Below are 19,406 nucleotides of genomic sequence, written 5' to 3'. Positions count from 1 at the left end.
AGTTCCCGGCTCTCTCGACTCGGTTGAAGACGGCTTTCTAGAAGAAGGCGAGGGCAGTGAGGCACAGTCCCCCGTCCCTCGACGCCCCTCGCGATGCCCCTCCTTCTTGGACTAACCCTCTTCAGAGGAGCCGTGAGAGCCAGGAACTTGTGAGTTTTGTATGTCCAGTCAGGCATCATTCATACCTGGTCTGTAGGAAGTTCCTGTCAGAAGGAGGTGGCACCGCGAGGGCGTCGAGGGGCGGAAGGCGGTGCCTTAGTGCCTCCCTCCTTCTGACATTGTAAAGGGACCCTAACTTTATTACTTTTTTAATAGTAGGATGTATGTATGTATGTATATATGTTTGTTTGTTTGTTTGTTTGTTTGTTTGTTTGTTTGTTGTCCCACCAGGACATGCACACCTCACAAGTTCCCGGCTCTCTCGACTCGGTTGAAGACGGCTTTCTAGAAGAAGGCGAGGGCAGTGAGGCACAGTCCCCCGTCCCTCGACGCCCCTCGCGATGCCCCTCCTTCTTGGACTAACCCTCTTCAGAGGAGCCGTGAGAGCCAGGAACTTGTGAGTTTTGTATGTCCAGTCAGGCATCATTCATACCTGGTCTGTAGGAAGTTCCTGTCAGAAGGAGGTGGCACCGCGAGGGCGTCGAGGGGCGGAAGGCGGTGCCTTAGTGCCTCCCTCCTTCTGACATTGTAAAGAGACCCTAACTTTATTACTTTTTTAATAGTAGGATGTATGTATGTATGTATGTATGTTTGTTTGTTTGTTTGTTTGTTTGTTTGTTTGTTTGTTTGTTTGTTTGTTTGTTTGTTTTTTGTCCCACCAGGACATGCACACCTCACAAGTTCCCGGCTCTCTCGACTCGGTTGAAGACGGCTTTCTAGAAGAAGGCGAGGGCAGTGAGGCACAGTCCCCCGTCCCTCGACGCCCCTCGCGATGCCCCTCCTTCTTGGACTAACCCTCTTCAGAGGAGCCGTGAGAGCCAGGAACTTGTGAGTTTTGTATGTCCAGTCAGGCATCATTCATACCTGGTCTGTAGGAAGTTCCTGTCAGAAGGAGGTGGCACCGCGAGGGCGTTGAGGGGCGGAAGGCGGTGCCTTAGTGCTTCCCTCCTTCTGACATTGTAAAGGGACCCTAACTTTATTACTTTTTTAATAGTAGGATGTATGTATGTATGTTTGTTTGTTTGTTTGTTTGTTTGTTTGTTTGTTTTTTGTCCCACCAGGACATGCACACCTCACAAGTTCCCGGCTCTCTCGACTCGGTTGAAGACGGCTTTCTAGAAGAAGGCGAGGGCAGTGAGGCACAGTCCCCCGTCCCTCGACGCCCCTCGCGATGCCCCTCCTTCTTGGACTAACCCTCTTCAGAGGAGCCGTGAGAGCCAGGAACTTGTGAGTTTTGTATGTCCAGTCAGGCATCATTCATACCTGGTCTGTAGGAAGTTCCTGTCAGAAGGAGGTGGCACCGCGAGGGCGTCGAGGGGCGGAAGGCGGTGCCTTAGTGCCTCCCTCCTTCTGACATTGTAAAGAGACCCTAACTTTATTACTTTTTTAATAGAAGGATGTATGTATGTATGTTTGTTTGTTTGTTTGTTTGTTTGTTTGTTTTTTGTCCCACCAGGACATGCACACCTCACAAGTTCCCGGCTCTCTCGACTCGGTTGAAGACGGCTTTCTAGAAGAAGGCGAGGGCAGTGAGGCACAGTCCCCCGTCCCTCGACGCCCCTCGCGATGCCCCTCCTTCTTGGACTAACCCTCTTCAGAGGAGCCGTGAGAGCCAGGAACTTGTGAGTTTTGTATGTCCAGTCAGGCATCATTCATACCTGGTCTGTAGGAAGTTCCTGTCAGAAGGAGGTGGCACCGCGAGGGCGTCGAGGGGCGGAAGGCGGTGCCTTAGTGCCTCCCTCCTTCTGACATTGTAAAGGGACCCTAACTTTATTACTTTTTTAATAGTAGGATGTATGTATGTATGTATGTATGTATGTTTGTTTGTTTGTTTGTTTGTTTGTTTGTTTGTTTGTTTGTTTGTTTGTTTGTTTGTTTTTTGTCCCACCAGGACATGCACACCTCACAAGTTCCCGGCTCTCTCGACTCGGTTGAAGACGGCTTTCTAGAAGAAGGCGAGGGCAGTGAGGCACAGTCCCCCGTCCCTCGACGCCCCTCGCGATGCCCCTCCTTCTTGGACTAACCCTCTTCAGAGGAGCCGTGAGAGCCAGGAACTTGTGAGTTTTGTATGTCCAGTCAGGCATCATTCATACCTGGTCTGTAGGAAGTTCCTGTCAGAAGGAGGTGGCACCGCGAGGGCGTCGAGGGGCGGAAGGCGGTGCCTTAGTGCCTCCCTCCTTCTGACATTGTAAAGAGACCCTAACTTTATTACTTTTTTAATAGTAGGATGTATGTATGTATGTATGTATGTTTGTTTGTTTGTTTGTTTGTTTGTTTGTTTGTTTGTTTGTTTTTTGTCCCACCAGGACATGCACACCTCACAAGTTCCCGGCTCTCTCGACTCGGTTGAAGACGGCTTTCTAGAAGAAGGCGAGGGCAGTGAGGCACAGTCCCCCGTCCCTCGACGCCCCTCGCGATGCCCCTCCTTCTTGGACTAACCCTCTTCAGAGGAGCCGTGAGAGCCAGGAACTTGTGAGTTTTGTATGTCCAGTCAGGCATCATTCATACCTGGTCTGTAGGAAGTTCCTGTCAGAAGGAGGTGGCACCGCGAGGGCGTCGAGGGGCGGAAGGCGGTGCCTTAGTGCCTCCCTCCTTCTGACATTGTAAAGGGACCCTAACTTTATTACTTTTTTAATAGTAGGATGTATGTATGTATGTATATATGTTTGTTTGTTTGTTTGTTTGTTTGTTTGTTTGTTGTCCCACCAGGACATGCACACCTCACAAGTTCCCGGCTCTCTCGACTCGGTTGAAGACGGCTTTCTAGAAGAAGGCGAGGGCAGTGAGGCACAGTCCCCCGTCCCTCGACGCCCCTCGCGATGCCCCTCCTTCTTGGACTAACCCTCTTCAGAGGAGCCGTGAGAGCCAGGAACTTGTGAGTTTTGTATGTCCAGTCAGGCATCATTCATACCTGGTCTGTAGGAAGTTCCTGTCAGAAGGAGGTGGCACCGCGAGGGCGTCGAGGGGCGGAAGGCGGTGCCTTAGTGCCTCCCTCCTTCTGACATTGTAAAGGGACCCTAACTTTATTACTTTTTTAATAGTAGGATGTATGTATGTATGTATGTTTGTTTGTTTGTTTGTTTGTTTGTTTGTTTTTTGTCCCACCAGGACATGCACACCTCACAAGTTCCCGGCTCTCTCGACTCGGTTGAAGACGGCTTTCTAGAAGAAGGCGAGGGCAGTGAGGCACAGTCCCCCGTCCCTCGACGCCCCTCGCGATGCCCCTCCTTCTTGGACTAACCCTCTTCAGAGGAGCCGTGAGAGCCAGGAACTTGTGAGTTTTGTATGTCCAGTCAGGCATCATTCATACCTGGTCTGTAGGAAGTTCCTGTCAGAAGGAGGTGGCACCGCGAGGGTGTCGAGGGGCGGAAGGCGGTGCCTTAGTGCCTCCCCCTTCTGACATTGTAAAGGGACCCTAACTTTATTACTTTTTTAATAGTAGGATGTATGTATGTATGTATGTATGTATGTATGTTTGTTTGTTTGTTTGTTTGTTTGTTTGTTTGTTTGTTTTTTGTCCCACCAGGACATGCACACCTCACAAGTTCCCGGCTCTCTCGACTCGGTTGAAGACGGCTTTCTAGAAGAAGGCGAGGGCAGTGAGGCACAGTCCCCCGTCCCTCGACGCCCCTCGCGATGCCCCTCCTTCTTGGACTAACCCTCTTCAGAGGAGCCGTGAGAGCCAGGAACTTGTGAGTTTTGTATGTCCAGTCAGGCATCATTCATACCTGGTCTGTAGGAAGTTCCTGTCAGAAGGAGGTGGCACCGCGAGGGCGTCGAGGGGCGGAAGGCGGTGCCTTAGTGCCTCCCTCCTTCTGACATTGTAAAGAGACCCTAACTTTATTACTTTTTTAATAGTAGGATGTATGTATGTATGTATGTATGTATGTTTGTTTGTTTGTTTGTTTGTTTGTTTGTTTGTTTGTTTTTTGTCCCACCAGGACATGCACACCTCACAAGTTCCCGGCTCTCTCGACTCGGTTGAAGACGGCTTTCTAGAAGAAGGCGAGGGCAGTGAGGCACAGTCCCCCGTCCCTCGACGCCCCTCGCGATGCCCCTCCTTCTTGGACTAACCCTCTTCAGAGGAGCCGTGAGAGCCAGGAACTTGTGAGTTTTGTATGTCCAGTCAGGCATCATTCATACCTGGTCTGTAGGAAGTTCCTGTCAGAAGGAGGTGGCACCGCGAGGGCGTCGAGGGGCGGAAGGCGGTGCCTTAGTGCCTCCCTCCTTCTGACATTGTAAAGGGACCCTAACTTTATTACTTTTTTAATAGTAGGATGTATGTATGTATGTTTGTTTGTTTGTTTGTTTGTTTGTTTGTTTGTTTGTTTTTTGTCCCACCAGGACATGCACACCTCACAAGTTCCCGGCTCTCTCGACTCGGTTGAAGACGGCTTTCTAGAAGAAGGCGAGGGCAGTGAGGCACAGTCCCCCGTCCCTCGACGCCCCTCGCGATGCCCCTCCTTCTTGGACTAACCCTCTTCAGAGGAGCCGTGAGAGCCAGGAACTTGTGAGTTTTGTATGTCCAGTCAGGCATCATTCATACCTGGTCTGTAGGAAGTTCCTGTCAGAAGGAGGTGGCACCGCGAGGGCGTCGAGGGGCGGAAGGCGGTGCCTTAGTGCCTCCCTCCTTCTGACATTGTAAAGGGACCCTAACTTTATTACTTTTTTAATAGTAGGATGTATGTATGTATGTATATATGTTTGTTTGTTTGTTTGTTTGTTTGTTTGTTTGTTTGTTGTCCCACCAGGACATGCACACCTCACAAGTTCCCGGCTCTCTCGACTCGGTTGAAGACGGCTTTCTAGAAGAAGGCGAGGGCAGTGAGGCACAGTCCCCCGTCCCTCGACGCCCCTCGCGATGCCCCTCCTTCTTGGACTAACCCTCTTCAGAGGAGCCGTGAGAGCCAGGAACTTGTGAGTTTTGTATGTCCAGTCAGGCATCATTCATACCTGGTCTGTAGGAAGTTCCTGTCAGAAGGAGGTGGCACCGCGAGGGCGTCGAGGGGCGGAAGGCGGTGCCTTAGTGCCTCCCTCCTTCTGACATTGTAAAGAGACCCTAACTTTATTACTTTTTTAATAGTAGGATGTATGTATGTATGTATGTATGTTTGTTTGTTTGTTTGTTTGTTTGTTTGTTTGTTTGTTTGTTTTTTGTCCCACCAGGACATGCACACCTCACAAGTTCCCGGCTCTCTCGACTCGGTTGAAGACGGCTTTCTAGAAGAAGGCGAGGGCAGTGAGGCACAGTCCCCCGTCCCTCGACGCCCCTCGCGATGCCCCTCCTTCTTGGACTAACCCTCTTCAGAGGAGCCGTGAGAGCCAGGAACTTGTGAGTTTTGTATGTCCAGTCAGGCATCATTCATACCTGGTCTGTAGGAAGTTCCTGTCAGAAGGAGGTGGCACCGCGAGGGCGTTGAGGGGCGGAAGGCGGTGCCTTAGTGCTTCCCTCCTTCTGACATTGTAAAGGGACCCTAACTTTATTACTTTTTTAATAGTAGGATGTATGTATGTATGTTTGTTTGTTTGTTTGTTTGTTTGTTTGTTTGTTTGTTTGTTTTTTGTCCCACCAGGACATGCACACCTCACAAGTTCCCGGCTCTCTCGACTCGGTTGAAGACGGCTTTCTAGAAGAAGGCGAGGGCAGTGAGGCACAGTCCCCCGTCCCTCGACGCCCCTCGCGATGCCCCTCCTTCTTGGACTAACCCTCTTCAGAGGAGCCGTGAGAGCCAGGAACTTGTGAGTTTTGTATGTCCAGTCAGGCATCATTCATACCTGGTCTGTAGGAAGTTCCTGTCAGAAGGAGGTGGCACCGCGAGGGCGTCGAGGGGCGGAAGGCGGTGCCTTAGTGCCTCCCTCCTTCTGACATTGTAAAGAGACCCTAACTTTATTACTTTTTTAATAGTAGGATGTATGTATGTATGTATGTATGTATGTTTGTTTGTTTGTTTGTTTGTTTGTTTGTTTGTTTGTTTGTTTGTTGTCCCACCAGGACATGCACACCTCACAAGTTCCCGGCTCTCTCGACTCGGTTGAAGACGGCTTTCTAGAAGAAGGCGAGGGCAGTGAGGCACAGTCCCCCGTCCCTCGACGCCCCTCGCGATGCCCCTCCTTCTTGGACTAACCCTCTTCAGAGGAGCCGTGAGAGCCAGGAACTTGTGAGTTTTGTATGTCCAGTCAGGCATCATTCATACCTGGTCTGTAGGAAGTTCCTGTCAGAAGGAGGTGGCACCGCGAGGGCGTCGAGGGGCGGAAGGCGGTGCCTTAGTGCCTCCCTCCTTCTGACATTGTAAAGAGACCCTAACTTTATTACTTTTTTAATAGTAGGATGTATGTATGTATGTATGTATGTTTGTTTGTTTGTTTGTTTGTTTGTTTGTTTGTTTGTTTGTTTGTTTTTTGTCCCACCAGGACATGCACACCTCACAAGTTCCCGGCTCTCTCGACTCGGTTGAAGACGGCTTTCTAGAAGAAGGCGAGGGCAGTGAGGCACAGTCCCCCGTCCCTCGACGCCCCTCGCGATGCCCCTCCTTCTTTGACTAACCCTCTTCAGAGGAGCCGTGAGAGCCAGGAACTTGTGAGTTTTGTATGTCCAGTCAGGCATTATTCATACCTGGTCTGTAGGAAGTTCCTGTCAGAAGGAGGTGGCACCGCGAGGGCGTCGAGGGGCGGAAGGCGGTGCCTTAGTGCCTCCCTCCTTCTGACATTGTAAAGGGACCCTAACTTTATTACTTTTTTAATAGTAGGATGTATGTATGTATGTATGTATGTTTGTTTGTTTGTTTGTTTGTTTGTTTGTTTTTTGTCCCACCAGGACATGCACACCTCACAAGTTCTCGGCTCTCTCGACTCGGTTGAAGACGGCTTTCTAGAAGAAGGCGAGGGCAGTGAGGCACAGTCCCCCGTCCCTCGACGCCCCTCGCGATGCCCCTCCTTCTTGGACTAACCCTCTTCAGAGGAGCCGTGAGAGCCAGGAACTTGTGAGTTTTGTATGTCCAGTCAGGCATCATTCATACCTGGTCTGTAGGAAGTTCCTGTCAGAAGGAGGTGGCACCGCGAGGGCGTCGAGGGGCGGAAGGCGGTGCCTTAGTGCCTCCCTCCTTCTGACATTGTAAAGAGACCCTAACTTTATTACTTTTTTAATAGTAGGATGTATGTATGTATGTATGTATGTTTGTTTGTTTGTTTGTTTGTTTGTTTGTTTGTTTGTTTTTTGTCCCACCAGGACATGCACACCTCACAAGTTCCCGGCTCTCTCGACTCGGTTGAAGACGGCTTTCTAGAAGAAGGCGAGGGCAGTGAGGCACAGTCCCCCGTCCCTCGACGCCCCTCGCGATGCCCCTCCTTCTTGGACTAACCCTCTTCAGAGGAGCCGTGAGAGCCAGGAACTTGTGAGTTTTGTATGTCCAGTCAGGCATTATTCATACCTGGTCTGTAGGAAGTTCCTGTCAGAAGGAGGTGGCACCGCGAGGGCGTCGAGGGGCGGAAGGCGGTGCCTTAGTGCCTCCCTCCTTCTGACATTGTAAAGGGACCCTAACTTTATTACTTTTTTAATAGTAGGATGTATGTATGTATGTATGTATGTTTGTTTGTTTGTTTGTTTGTTTGTTTGTTTTTTGTCCCACCAGGACATGCACACCTCACAAGTTCTCGGCTCTCTCGACTCGGTTGAAGACGGCTTTCTAGAAGAAGGCGAGGGCAGTGAGGCACAGTCCCCCGTCCCTCGACGCCCCTCGCGATGCCCCTCCTTCTTGGACTAACCCTCTTCAGAGGAGCCGTGAGAGCCAGGAACTTGTGAGTTTTGTATGTCCAGTCAGGCATCATTCATACCTGGTCTGTAGGAAGTTCCTGTCAGAAGGAGGTGGCACCGCGAGGGCGTCGAGGGGCGGAAGGCGGTGCCTTAGTGCCTCCCTCCTTCTGACATTGTAAAGAGACCCTAACTTTATTACTTTTTTAATAGTAGGATGTATGTATGTATGTATGTATGTTTGTTTGTTTGTTTGTTTGTTTGTTTGTTTGTTTTTTGTCCCACCAGGACATGCACACCTCACAAGTTCCCGGCTCTCTCGACTCGGTTGAAGACGGCTTTCTAGAAGAAGGCGAGGGCAGTGAGGCACAGTCCCCCGTCCCTCGACGCCCCTCGCGATGCCCCTCCTTCTTGGACTAACCCTCTTCAGAGGAGCCGTGAGAGCCAGGAACTTGTGAGTTTTGTATGTCCAGTCAGGCATCATTCATACCTGGTCTGTAGGAAGTTCCTGTCAGAAGGAGGTGGCACCGCGAGGGCGTCGAGGGGCGGAAGGCGGTGCCTTAGTGCCTCCCTCCTTCTGACATTGTAAAGAGACCCTAACTTTATTACTTTTTTAATAGTAGGATGTATGTATGTATGTATGTATGTTTGTTTGTTTGTTTGTTTGTTTGTTTGTTTGTTTGTTTTTTGTCCCACCAGGACATGCACACCTCACAAGTTCCCGGCTCTCTCGACTCGGTTGAAGACGGCTTTCTAGAAGAAGGCGAGGGCAGTGAGGCACAGTCCCCCGTCCCTCGACGCCCCTCGCGATGCCCCTCCTTCTTGGACTAACCCTCTTCAGAGGAGCCGTGAGAGCCAGGAACTTGTGAGTTTTGTATGTCCAGTCAGGCATCATTCATACCTGGTCTGTAGGAAGTTCCTGTCAGAAGGAGGTGGCACCGCGAGGGCGTCGAGGGGCGGAAGGCGGTGCCTTAGTGCCTCCCTCCTTCTGACATTGTAAAGGGACCCTAACTTTATTACTTTTTTAATAGTAGGATGTATGTATGTATGTTTGTTTGTTTGTTTGTTTGTTTGTTTGTTTGTTTGTTTTTTGTCCCACCAGGACATGCACACCTCACAAGTTCCCGGCTCTCTCGACTCGGTTGAAGACGGCTTTCTAGAAGAAGGCGAGGGCAGTGAGGCACAGTCCCCCGTCCCTCGACGCCCCTCGCGATGCCCCTCCTTCTTGGACTAACCCTCTTCAGAGGAGCCGTGAGAGCCAGGAACTTGTGAGTTTTGTATGTCCAGTCAGGCATCATTCATACCTGGTCTGTAGGAAGTTCCTGTCAGAAGGAGGTGGCACCGCGAGGGCGTCGAGGGGCGGAAGGCGGTGCCTTAGTGCCTCCCTCCTTCTGACATTGTAAAGGGACCCTAACTTTATTACTTTTTTAATAGTAGGATGTATGTATGTATGTATATATGTTTGTTTGTTTGTTTGTTTGTTTGTTTGTTTGTTTGTTGTCCCACCAGGACATGCACACCTCACAAGTTCCCGGCTCTCTCGACTCGGTTGAAGACGGCTTTCTAGAAGAAGGCGAGGGCAGTGAGGCACAGTCCCCCGTCCCTCGACGCCCCTCGCGATGCCCCTCCTTCTTGGACTAACCCTCTTCAGAGGAGCCGTGAGAGCCAGGAACTTGTGAGTTTTGTATGTCCAGTCAGGCATCATTCATACCTGGTCTGTAGGAAGTTCCTGTCAGAAGGAGGTGGCACCGCGAGGGCGTCGAGGGGCGGAAGGCGGTGCCTTAGTGCCTCCCTCCTTCTGACATTGTAAAGAGACCCTAACTTTATTACTTTTTTAATAGTAGGATGTATGTATGTATGTATGTATGTTTGTTTGTTTGTTTGTTTGTTTGTTTGTTTGTTTGTTTGTTTTTTGTCCCACCAGGACATGCACACCTCACAAGTTCCCGGCTCTCTCGACTCGGTTGAAGACGGCTTTCTAGAAGAAGGCGAGGGCAGTGAGGCACAGTCCCCCGTCCCTCGACGCCCCTCGCGATGCCCCTCCTTCTTGGACTAACCCTCTTCAGAGGAGCCGTGAGAGCCAGGAACTTGTGAGTTTTGTATGTCCAGTCAGGCATCATTCATACCTGGTCTGTAGGAAGTTCCTGTCAGAAGGAGGTGGCACCGCGAGGGCGTTGAGGGGCGGAAGGCGGTGCCTTAGTGCTTCCCTCCTTCTGACATTGTAAAGGGACCCTAACTTTATTACTTTTTTAATAGTAGGATGTATGTATGTATGTTTGTTTGTTTGTTTGTTTGTTTGTTTGTTTGTTTGTTTGTTTTTTGTCCCACCAGGACATGCACACCTCACAAGTTCCCGGCTCTCTCGACTCGGTTGAAGACGGCTTTCTAGAAGAAGGCGAGGGCAGTGAGGCACAGTCCCCCGTCCCTCGACGCCCCTCGCGATGCCCCTCCTTCTTGGACTAACCCTCTTCAGAGGAGCCGTGAGAGCCAGGAACTTGTGAGTTTTGTATGTCCAGTCAGGCATCATTCATACCTGGTCTGTAGGAAGTTCCTGTCAGAAGGAGGTGGCACCGCGAGGGCGTCGAGGGGCGGAAGGCGGTGCCTTAGTGCCTCCCTCCTTCTGACATTGTAAAGAGACCCTAACTTTATTACTTTTTTAATAGTAGGATGTATGTATGTATGTATGTATGTATGTTTGTTTGTTTGTTTGTTTGTTTGTTTGTTTGTTTGTTTGTTTGTTGTCCCACCAGGACATGCACACCTCACAAGTTCCCGGCTCTCTCGACTCGGTTGAAGACGGCTTTCTAGAAGAAGGCGAGGGCAGTGAGGCACAGTCCCCCGTCCCTCGACGCCCCTCGCGATGCCCCTCCTTCTTGGACTAACCCTCTTCAGAGGAGCCGTGAGAGCCAGGAACTTGTGAGTTTTGTATGTCCAGTCAGGCATCATTCATACCTGGTCTGTAGGAAGTTCCTGTCAGAAGGAGGTGGCACCGCGAGGGCGTCGAGGGGCGGAAGGCGGTGCCTTAGTGCCTCCCTCCTTCTGACATTGTAAAGAGACCCTAACTTTATTACTTTTTTAATAGTAGGATGTATGTATGTATGTATGTATGTTTGTTTGTTTGTTTGTTTGTTTGTTTGTTTGTTTGTTTGTTTGTTTTTTGTCCCACCAGGACATGCACACCTCACAAGTTCCCGGCTCTCTCGACTCGGTTGAAGACGGCTTTCTAGAAGAAGGCGAGGGCAGTGAGGCACAGTCCCCCGTCCCTCGACGCCCCTCGCGATGCCCCTCCTTCTTGGACTAACCCTCTTCAGAGGAGCCGTGAGAGCCAGGAACTTGTGAGTTTTGTATGTCCAGTCAGGCATTATTCATACCTGGTCTGTAGGAAGTTCCTGTCAGAAGGAGGTGGCACCGCGAGGGCGTCGAGGGGCGGAAGGCGGTGCCTTAGTGCCTCCCTCCTTCTGACATTGTAAAGGGACCCTAACTTTATTACTTTTTTAATAGTAGGATGTATGTATGTATGTATGTATGTTTGTTTGTTTGTTTGTTTGTTTGTTTGTTTTTTGTCCCACCAGGACATGCACACCTCACAAGTTCTCGGCTCTCTCGACTCGGTTGAAGACGGCTTTCTAGAAGAAGGCGAGGGCAGTGAGGCACAGTCCCCCGTCCCTCGACGCCCCTCGCGATGCCCCTCCTTCTTGGACTAACCCTCTTCAGAGGAGCCGTGAGAGCCAGGAACTTGTGAGTTTTGTATGTCCAGTCAGGCATCATTCATACCTGGTCTGTAGGAAGTTCCTGTCAGAAGGAGGTGGCACCGCGAGGGCGTCGAGGGGCGGAAGGCGGTGCCTTAGTGCCTCCCTCCTTCTGACATTGTAAAGAGACCCTAACTTTATTACTTTTTTAATAGTAGGATGTATGTATGTATGTATGTATGTTTGTTTGTTTGTTTGTTTGTTTGTTTGTTTGTTTGTTTGTTTTTTGTCCCACCAGGACATGCACACCTCACAAGTTCCCGGCTCTCTCGACTCGGTTGAAGACGGCTTTCTAGAAGAAGGCGAGGGCAGTGAGGCACAGTCCCCCGTCCCTCGACGCCCCTCGCGATGCCCCTCCTTCTTGGACTAACCCTCTTCAGAGGAGCCGTGAGAGCCAGGAACTTGTGAGTTTTGTATGTCCAGTCAGGCATTATTCATACCTGGTCTGTAGGAAGTTCCTGTCAGAAGGAGGTGGCACCGCGAGGGCGTCGAGGGGCGGAAGGCGGTGCCTTAGTGCCTCCCTCCTTCTGACATTGTAAAGGGACCCTAACTTTATTACTTTTTTAATAGTAGGATGTATGTATGTATGTATGTATGTTTGTTTGTTTGTTTGTTTGTTTGTTTGTTTTTTGTCCCACCAGGACATGCACACCTCACAAGTTCTCGGCTCTCTCGACTCGGTTGAAGACGGCTTTCTAGAAGAAGGCGAGGGCAGTGAGGCACAGTCCCCCGTCCCTCGACGCCCCTCGCGATGCCCCTCCTTCTTGGACTAACCCTCTTCAGAGGAGCCGTGAGAGCCAGGAACTTGTGAGTTTTGTATGTCCAGTCAGGCATCATTCATACCTGGTCTGTAGGAAGTTCCTGTCAGAAGGAGGTGGCACCGCGAGGGCGTCGAGGGGCGGAAGGCGGTGCCTTAGTGCCTCCCTCCTTCTGACATTGTAAAGAGACCCTAACTTTATTACTTTTTTAATAGTAGGATGTATGTATGTATGTATGTATGTTTGTTTGTTTGTTTGTTTGTTTGTTTGTTTGTTTTTTGTCCCACCAGGACATGCACACCTCACAAGTTCCCGGCTCTCTCGACTCGGTTGAAGACGGCTTTCTAGAAGAAGGCGAGGGCAGTGAGGCACAGTCCCCCGTCCCTCGACGCCCCTCGCGATGCCCCTCCTTCTTGGACTAACCCTCTTCAGAGGAGCCGTGAGAGCCAGGAACTTGTGAGTTTTGTATGTCCAGTCAGGCATCATTCATACCTGGTCTGTAGGAAGTTCCTGTCAGAAGGAGGTGGCACCGCGAGGGCGTCGAGGGGCGGAAGGCGGTGCCTTAGTGCCTCCCTCCTTCTGACATTGTAAAGAGACCCTAACTTTATTACTTTTTTAATAGTAGGATGTATGTATGTATGTATGTATGTTTGTTTGTTTGTTTGTTTGTTTGTTTGTTTGTTTGTTTGTTTTTTGTCCCACCAGGACATGCACACCTCACAAGTTCCCGGCTCTCTCGACTCGGTTGAAGACGGCTTTCTAGAAGAAGGCGAGGGCAGTGAGGCACAGTCCCCCGTCCCTCGACGCCCCTCGCGATGCCCCTCCTTCTTGGACTAACCCTCTTCAGAGGAGCCGTGAGAGCCAGGAACTTGTGAGTTTTGTATGTCCAGTCAGGCATCATTCATACCTGGTCTGTAGGAAGTTCCTGTCAGAAGGAGGTGGCACCGCGAGGGCGTCGAGGGGCGGAAGGCGGTGCCTTAGTGCCTCCCTCCTTCTGACATTGTAAAGAGACCCTAACTTTATTACTTTTTTAATAGTAGGATGTATGTATGTATGTATGTATGTATGTATGTATGTTTGTTTGTTTGTTTGTTTGTTTGTTTGTTTGTTTTTTGTCCCACCAGGACATGCACACCTCACAAGTTCCCGGCTCTCTCGACTCGGTTGAAGACGGCTTTCTAGAAGAAGGCGAGGGCAGTGAGGCACAGTCCCCCGTCCCTCGACGCCCCTCGCGATGCCCCTCCTTCTTGGACTAACCCTCTTCAGAGGAGCCGTGAGAGCCAGGAACTTGTGAGTTTTGTATGTCCAGTCAGGCATCATTCATACCTGGTCTGTAGGAAGTTCCTGTCAGAAGGAGGTGGCACCGCGAGGGCGTCGAGGGGCGGAAGGCGGTGCCTTAGTGCCTCCCTCCTTCTGACATTGTAAAGAGACCCTAACTTTATTACTTTTTTAATAGTAGGATGTATGTATGTATGTATGTATGTTTGTTTGTTTGTTTGTTTGTTTGTTTGTTTGTTTGTTTGTTTGTTTTTTGTCCCACCAGGACATGCACACCTCACAAGTTCCCGGCTCTCTCGACTCGGTTGAAGACGGCTTTCTAGAAGAAGGCGAGGGCAGTGAGGCACAGTCCCCCGTCCCTCGACGCCCCTCGCGATGCCCCTCCTTCTTGGACTAACCCTCTTCAGAGGAGCCGTGAGAGCCAGGAACTTGTGAGTTTTGTATGTCCAGTCAGGCATCATTCATACCTGGTCTGTAGGAAGTTCCTGTCAGAAGGAGGTGGCACCGCGAGGGCGTCGAGGGGCGGAAGGCGGTGCCTTAGTGCCTCCCTCCTTCTGACATTGTAAAGGGACCCTAACTTTATTACTTTTTTAATAGTAGGATGTATGTATGTATGTTTGTTTGTTTGTTTGTTTGTTTGTTTGTTTGTTTTTTGTCCCACCAGGACATGCACACCTCACAAGTTCCCGGCTCTCTCGACTCGGTTGAAGACGGCTTTCTAGAAGAAGGCGAGGGCAGTGAGGCACAGTCCCCCGTCCCTCGACGCCCCTCGCGATGCCCCTCCTTCTTGGACTAACCCTCTTCAGAGGAGCCGTGAGAGCCAGGAACTTGTGAGTTTTGTATGTCCAGTCAGGCATCATTCATACCTGGTCTGTAGGAAGTTCCTGTCAGAAGGAGGTGGCACCGCGAGGGCGTCGAGGGGCGGAAGGCGGTGCCTTAGTGCCTCCCTCCTTCTGACATTGTAAAGAGACCCTAACTTTATTACTTTTTTAATAGTAGGATGTATGTATGTATGTATGTATGTATGTTTGTTTGTTTGTTTGTTTGTTTGTTTGTTTGTTTGTTTGTTTGTTTGTTTGTTTGTTGTCCCACCAGGACATGCACACCTCACAAGTTCCCGGCTCTCTCGACTCGGTTGAAGACGGCTTTCTAGAAGAAGGCGAGGGCAGTGAGGCACAGTCCCCCGTCCCTCGACGCCCCTCGCGATGCCCCTCCTTCTTGGACTAACCCTCTTCAGAGGAGCCGTGAGAGCCAGGAACTTGTGAGTTTTGTATGTCCAGTCAGGCATCATTCATACCTGGTCTGTAGGAAGTTCCTGTCAGAAGGAGGTGGCACCGCGAGGGCGTCGAGGGGCGGAAGGCGGTGCCTTAGTGCCTCCCTCCTTCTGACATTGTAAAGAGACCCTAACTTTATTACTTTTTTAATAGTAGGATGTATGTATGTATGTATGTATGTTTGTTTGTTTGTTTGTTTGTTTGTTTGTTTGTTTGTTTGTTTGTTTTTTGTCCCACCAGGACATGCACACCTCACAAGTTCCCGGCTCTCTCGACTCGGTTGAAGACGGCTTTCTAGAAGAAGGCGAGGGCAGTGAGGCACAGTCCCCCGTCCCTCGACGCCCCTCGCGATGCCCCTCCTTCTTGGACTAACCCTCTTCAGAGGAGCCGTGAGAGCCAGGAACTTGTGAGTTTTGTATGTCCAGTCAGGCATTATTCATACCTGGTCTGTAGGAAGTTCCTGTCAGAAGGAGGTGGCACCGCGAGGGCGTCGAGGGGCGGAAGGCGGTGCCTTAGTGCCTCCCTCCTTCTGACATTGTAAAGGGACCCTAACTTTATTACTTTTTTAATAGTAGGATGTATGTATGTATGTATGTATGTTTGTTTGTTTGTTTGTTTGTTTGTTTGTTTTTTGTCCCACCAGGACATGCACACCTCACAAGTTCTCGGCTCTCTCGACTCGGTTGAAGACGGCTTTCTAGAAGAAGGCGAGGGCAGTGAGGCACAGTCCCCCGTCCCTCGACGCCCCTCGCGATGCCCCTCCTTCTTGGACTAACCCTCTTCAGAGGAGCCGTGAGAGCCAGGAACTTGTGAGTTTTGTATGTCCAGTCAGGCATCATTCATACCTGGTCTGTAGGAAGTTCCTGTCAGAAGGAGGTGGCACCGCGAGGGCGTCGAGGGGCGGAAGGCGGTGCCTTAGTGCCTCCCTCCTTCTGACATTGTAAAGAGACCCTAACTTTATTACTTTTTTAATAGTAGGATGTATGTATGTATGTATGTATGTTTGTTTGTTTGTTTGTTTGTTTGTTTGTTTGTTTGTTTTTTGTCCCACCAGGACATGCACACCTCACAAGTTCCCGGCTCTCTCGACTCGGTTGAAGACGGCTTTCTAGAAGAAGGCGAGGGCAGTGAGGCACAGTCCCCCGTCCCTCGACGCCCCTCGCGATGCCCCTCCTTCTTGGACTAACCCTCTTCAGAGGAGCCGTGAGAGCCAGGAACTTGTGAGTTTTGTATGTCCAGTCAGGCATTATTCATACCTGGTCTGTAGGAAGTTCCTGTCAGAAGGAGGTGGCACCGCGAGGGCGTCGAGGGGCGGAAGGCGGTGCCTTAGTGCCTCCCTCCTTCTGACATTGTAAAGGGACCCTAACTTTATTACTTTTTTAATAGTAGGATGTATGTATGTATGTATGTATGTTTGTTTGTTTGTTTGTTTGTTTGTTTGTTTTTTGTCCCACCAGGACATGCACACCTCACAAGTTCTCGGCTCTCTCGACTCGGTTGAAGACGGCTTTCTAGAAGAAGGCGAGGGCAGTGAGGCACAGTCCCCCGTCCCTCGACGCCCCTCGCGATGCCCCTCCTTCTTGGACTAACCCTCTTCAGAGGAGCCGTGAGAGCCAGGAACTTGTGAGTTTTGTATGTCCAGTCAGGCATCATTCATACCTGGTCTGTAGGAAGTTCCTGTCAGAAGGAGGTGGCACCGCGAGGGCGTCGAGGGGCGGAAGGCGGTGCCTTAGTGCCTCCCTCCTTCTGACATTGTAAAGAGACCCTAACTTTATTACTTTTTTAATAGTAGGATGTATGTATGTATGTATGTATGTTTGTTTGTTTGTTTGTTTGTTTGTTTGTTTGTTTTTTGTCCCACCAGGACATGCACACCTCACAAGTTCCCGGCTCTCTCGACTCGGTTGAAGACGGCTTTCTAGAAGAAGGCGAGGGCAGTGAGGCACAGTCCCCCGTCCCTCGACGCCCCTCGCGATGCCCCTCCTTCTTGGACTAACCCTCTTCAGAGGAGCCGTGAGAGCCAGGAACTTGTGAGTTTTGTATGTCCAGTCAGGCATCATTCATACCTGGTCTGTAGGAAGTTCCTGTCAGAAGGAGGTGGCACCGCGAGGGCGTCGAGGGGCGGAAGGCGGTGCCTTAGTGCCTCCCTCCTTCTGACATTGTAAAGAGACCCTAACTTTATTACTTTTTTAATAGTAGGATGTATGTATGTATGTATGTATGTTTGTTTGTTTGTTTGTTTGTTTGTTTGTTTGTTTGTTTTTTGTCCCACCAGGACATGCACACCTCACAAGTTCCCGGCTCTCTCGACTCGGTTGAAGACGGCTTTCTAGAAGAAGGCGAGGGCAGTGAGGCACAGTCCCCCGTCCCTCGACGCCCCTCGCGATGCCCCTCCTTCTTGGACTAACCCTCTTCAGAGGAGCCGTGAGAGCCAGGAACTTGTGAGTTTTGTATGTCCAGTCAGGCATCATTCATACCTGGTCTGTAGGAAGTTCCTGTCAGAAGGAGGTGGCACCGCGAGGGCGTCGAGGGGCGGAAGGCGGTGCCTTAGTGCCTCCCTCCTTCTGACATTGTAAAGAGACCCTAACTTTATTACTTTTTTAATAGTAGGATGTATGTATGTATGTATGTATGTATGTATGTATGTTTGTTTGTTTGTTTGTTTGTTTGTTTGTTTGTTTTTTGTCCCACCAGGACATGCACACCTCACAAGTTCCCGGCTCTCTCGACTCGGTTGAAGACGGCTTTCTAGAAGAAGGCGAGGGCAGTGAGGCACAGTCCCCCGTCCCTCGACGCCCCTCGCGATGCCCCTCCTTCTTGGACTAACCCTCTTCAGAGGAGCCGTGAGAGCCAGGAACTTGTGAGTTTTGTATGTCCAGTCAGGCATCATTCATACCTGGTCTGTAGGAAGTTCCTGTCAGAAGGAGGTGGCACCGCGAGGGCGTCGAGGGGCGGAAGGCGGTGCCTTAGTGCCTCCCTCCTTCTGACATTGTAAAGAGACCCTAACTTTATTACTTTTTTAATAGTAGGATGTATGTATGTATGTATGTATGTTTGTTTGTTTGTTTGTTTGTTTGTTTGTTTGTTTGTTTGTTTGTTTTTTGTCCCACCAGGACATGCACACCTCACAAGTTCCCGGCTCTCTCGACTCGGTTGAAGACGGCTTTCTAGAAGAAGGCGAGGGCAGTGAGGCACAGTCCCCCGTCCCTCGACGCCCCTCGCGATGCCCCTCCTTCTTGGACTAACCCTCTTCAGAGGAGCCGTGAGAGCCAGGAACTTGTGAGTTTTGTATGTCCAGTCAGGCATCATTCATACCTGGTCTGTAGGAAGTTCCTGTCAGAAGGAGGTGGCACCGCGAGGGCGTCGAGGGGCGGAAGGCGGTGCCTTAGTGCCTCCCTCCTTCTGACATTGTAAAGGGACCCTAACTTTATTACTTTTTTAATAGTAGGATGTATGTATGTATGTTTGTTTGTTTGTTTGTTTGTTTGTTTGTTTGTTTGTTTTTTGTCCCACCAGGACATGCACACCTCACAAGTTCCCGGCTCTCTCGACTCGGTTGAAGACGGCTTTCTAGAAGAAGGCGAGGGCAGTGAGGCACAGTCCCCCGTCCCTCGACGCCCCTCGCGATGCCCCTCCTTCTTGGACTAACCCTCTTCAGAGGAGCCGTGAGAGCCAGGAACTTGTGAGTTTTGTATGTCCAGTCAGGCATCATTCATACCTGGTCTGTAGGAAGTTCCTGTCAGAAGGAGGTGGCACCGCGAGGGCGTCGAGGGGCGGAAGGCGGTGCCTTAGTGCCTCCCTCCTTCTGACATTGTAAAGAGACCCTAACTTTATTACTTTTTTAATAGTAGGATGTATGTATGTATGTATGTATGTATGTTTGTTTGTTTGTTTGTTTGTTTGTTTGTTTGTTTGTTTGTTTGTTTGTTTGTTTGTTGTCCCACCAGGACATGCACACCTCACAAGTTCCCGGCTCTCTCGACTCGGTTGAAGACGGCTTTCTAGAAGAAGGCGAGGGCAGTGAGGCACAGTCCCCCGTCCCTCGACGCCCCTCGCGATGCCCCTCCTTCTTGGACTAACCCTCTTCAGAGGAGCCGTGAGAGCCAGGAACTTGTGAGTTTTGTATGTCCAGTCAGGCATCATTCATACCTGGTCTGTAGGAAGTTCCTGTCAGAAGGAGGTGGCACCGCGAGGGCGTCGAGGGGCGGAAGGCGGTGCCTTAGTGCCTCCCTCCTTCTGACATTGTAAAGAGACCCTAACTTTATTACTTTTTTAATAGTAGGATGTATGTATGTATGTATGTATGTTTGTTTGTTTGTTTGTTTGTTTGTTTGTTTGTTTGTTTGTTTGTTTGTTTTTTGTCCCACCAGGACATGCACACCTCACAAGTTCCCGGCTCTCTCGACTCGGTTGAAGACGGCTTTCTAGAAGAAGGCGAGGG

The sequence above is a fragment of the Rhamphochromis sp. 'chilingali' genome (genome assembly GCF_963969265.1).
Source record: "Rhamphochromis sp. 'chilingali' genome assembly, chromosome: 21".
Taxonomy (NCBI): Eukaryota; Metazoa; Chordata; class Actinopteri; order Cichliformes; family Cichlidae; genus Rhamphochromis; species Rhamphochromis sp. 'chilingali'.
The sequence above is the reverse complement of the archived record's forward strand: the minus strand, read 5'-3'. Positions refer to the sequence as shown.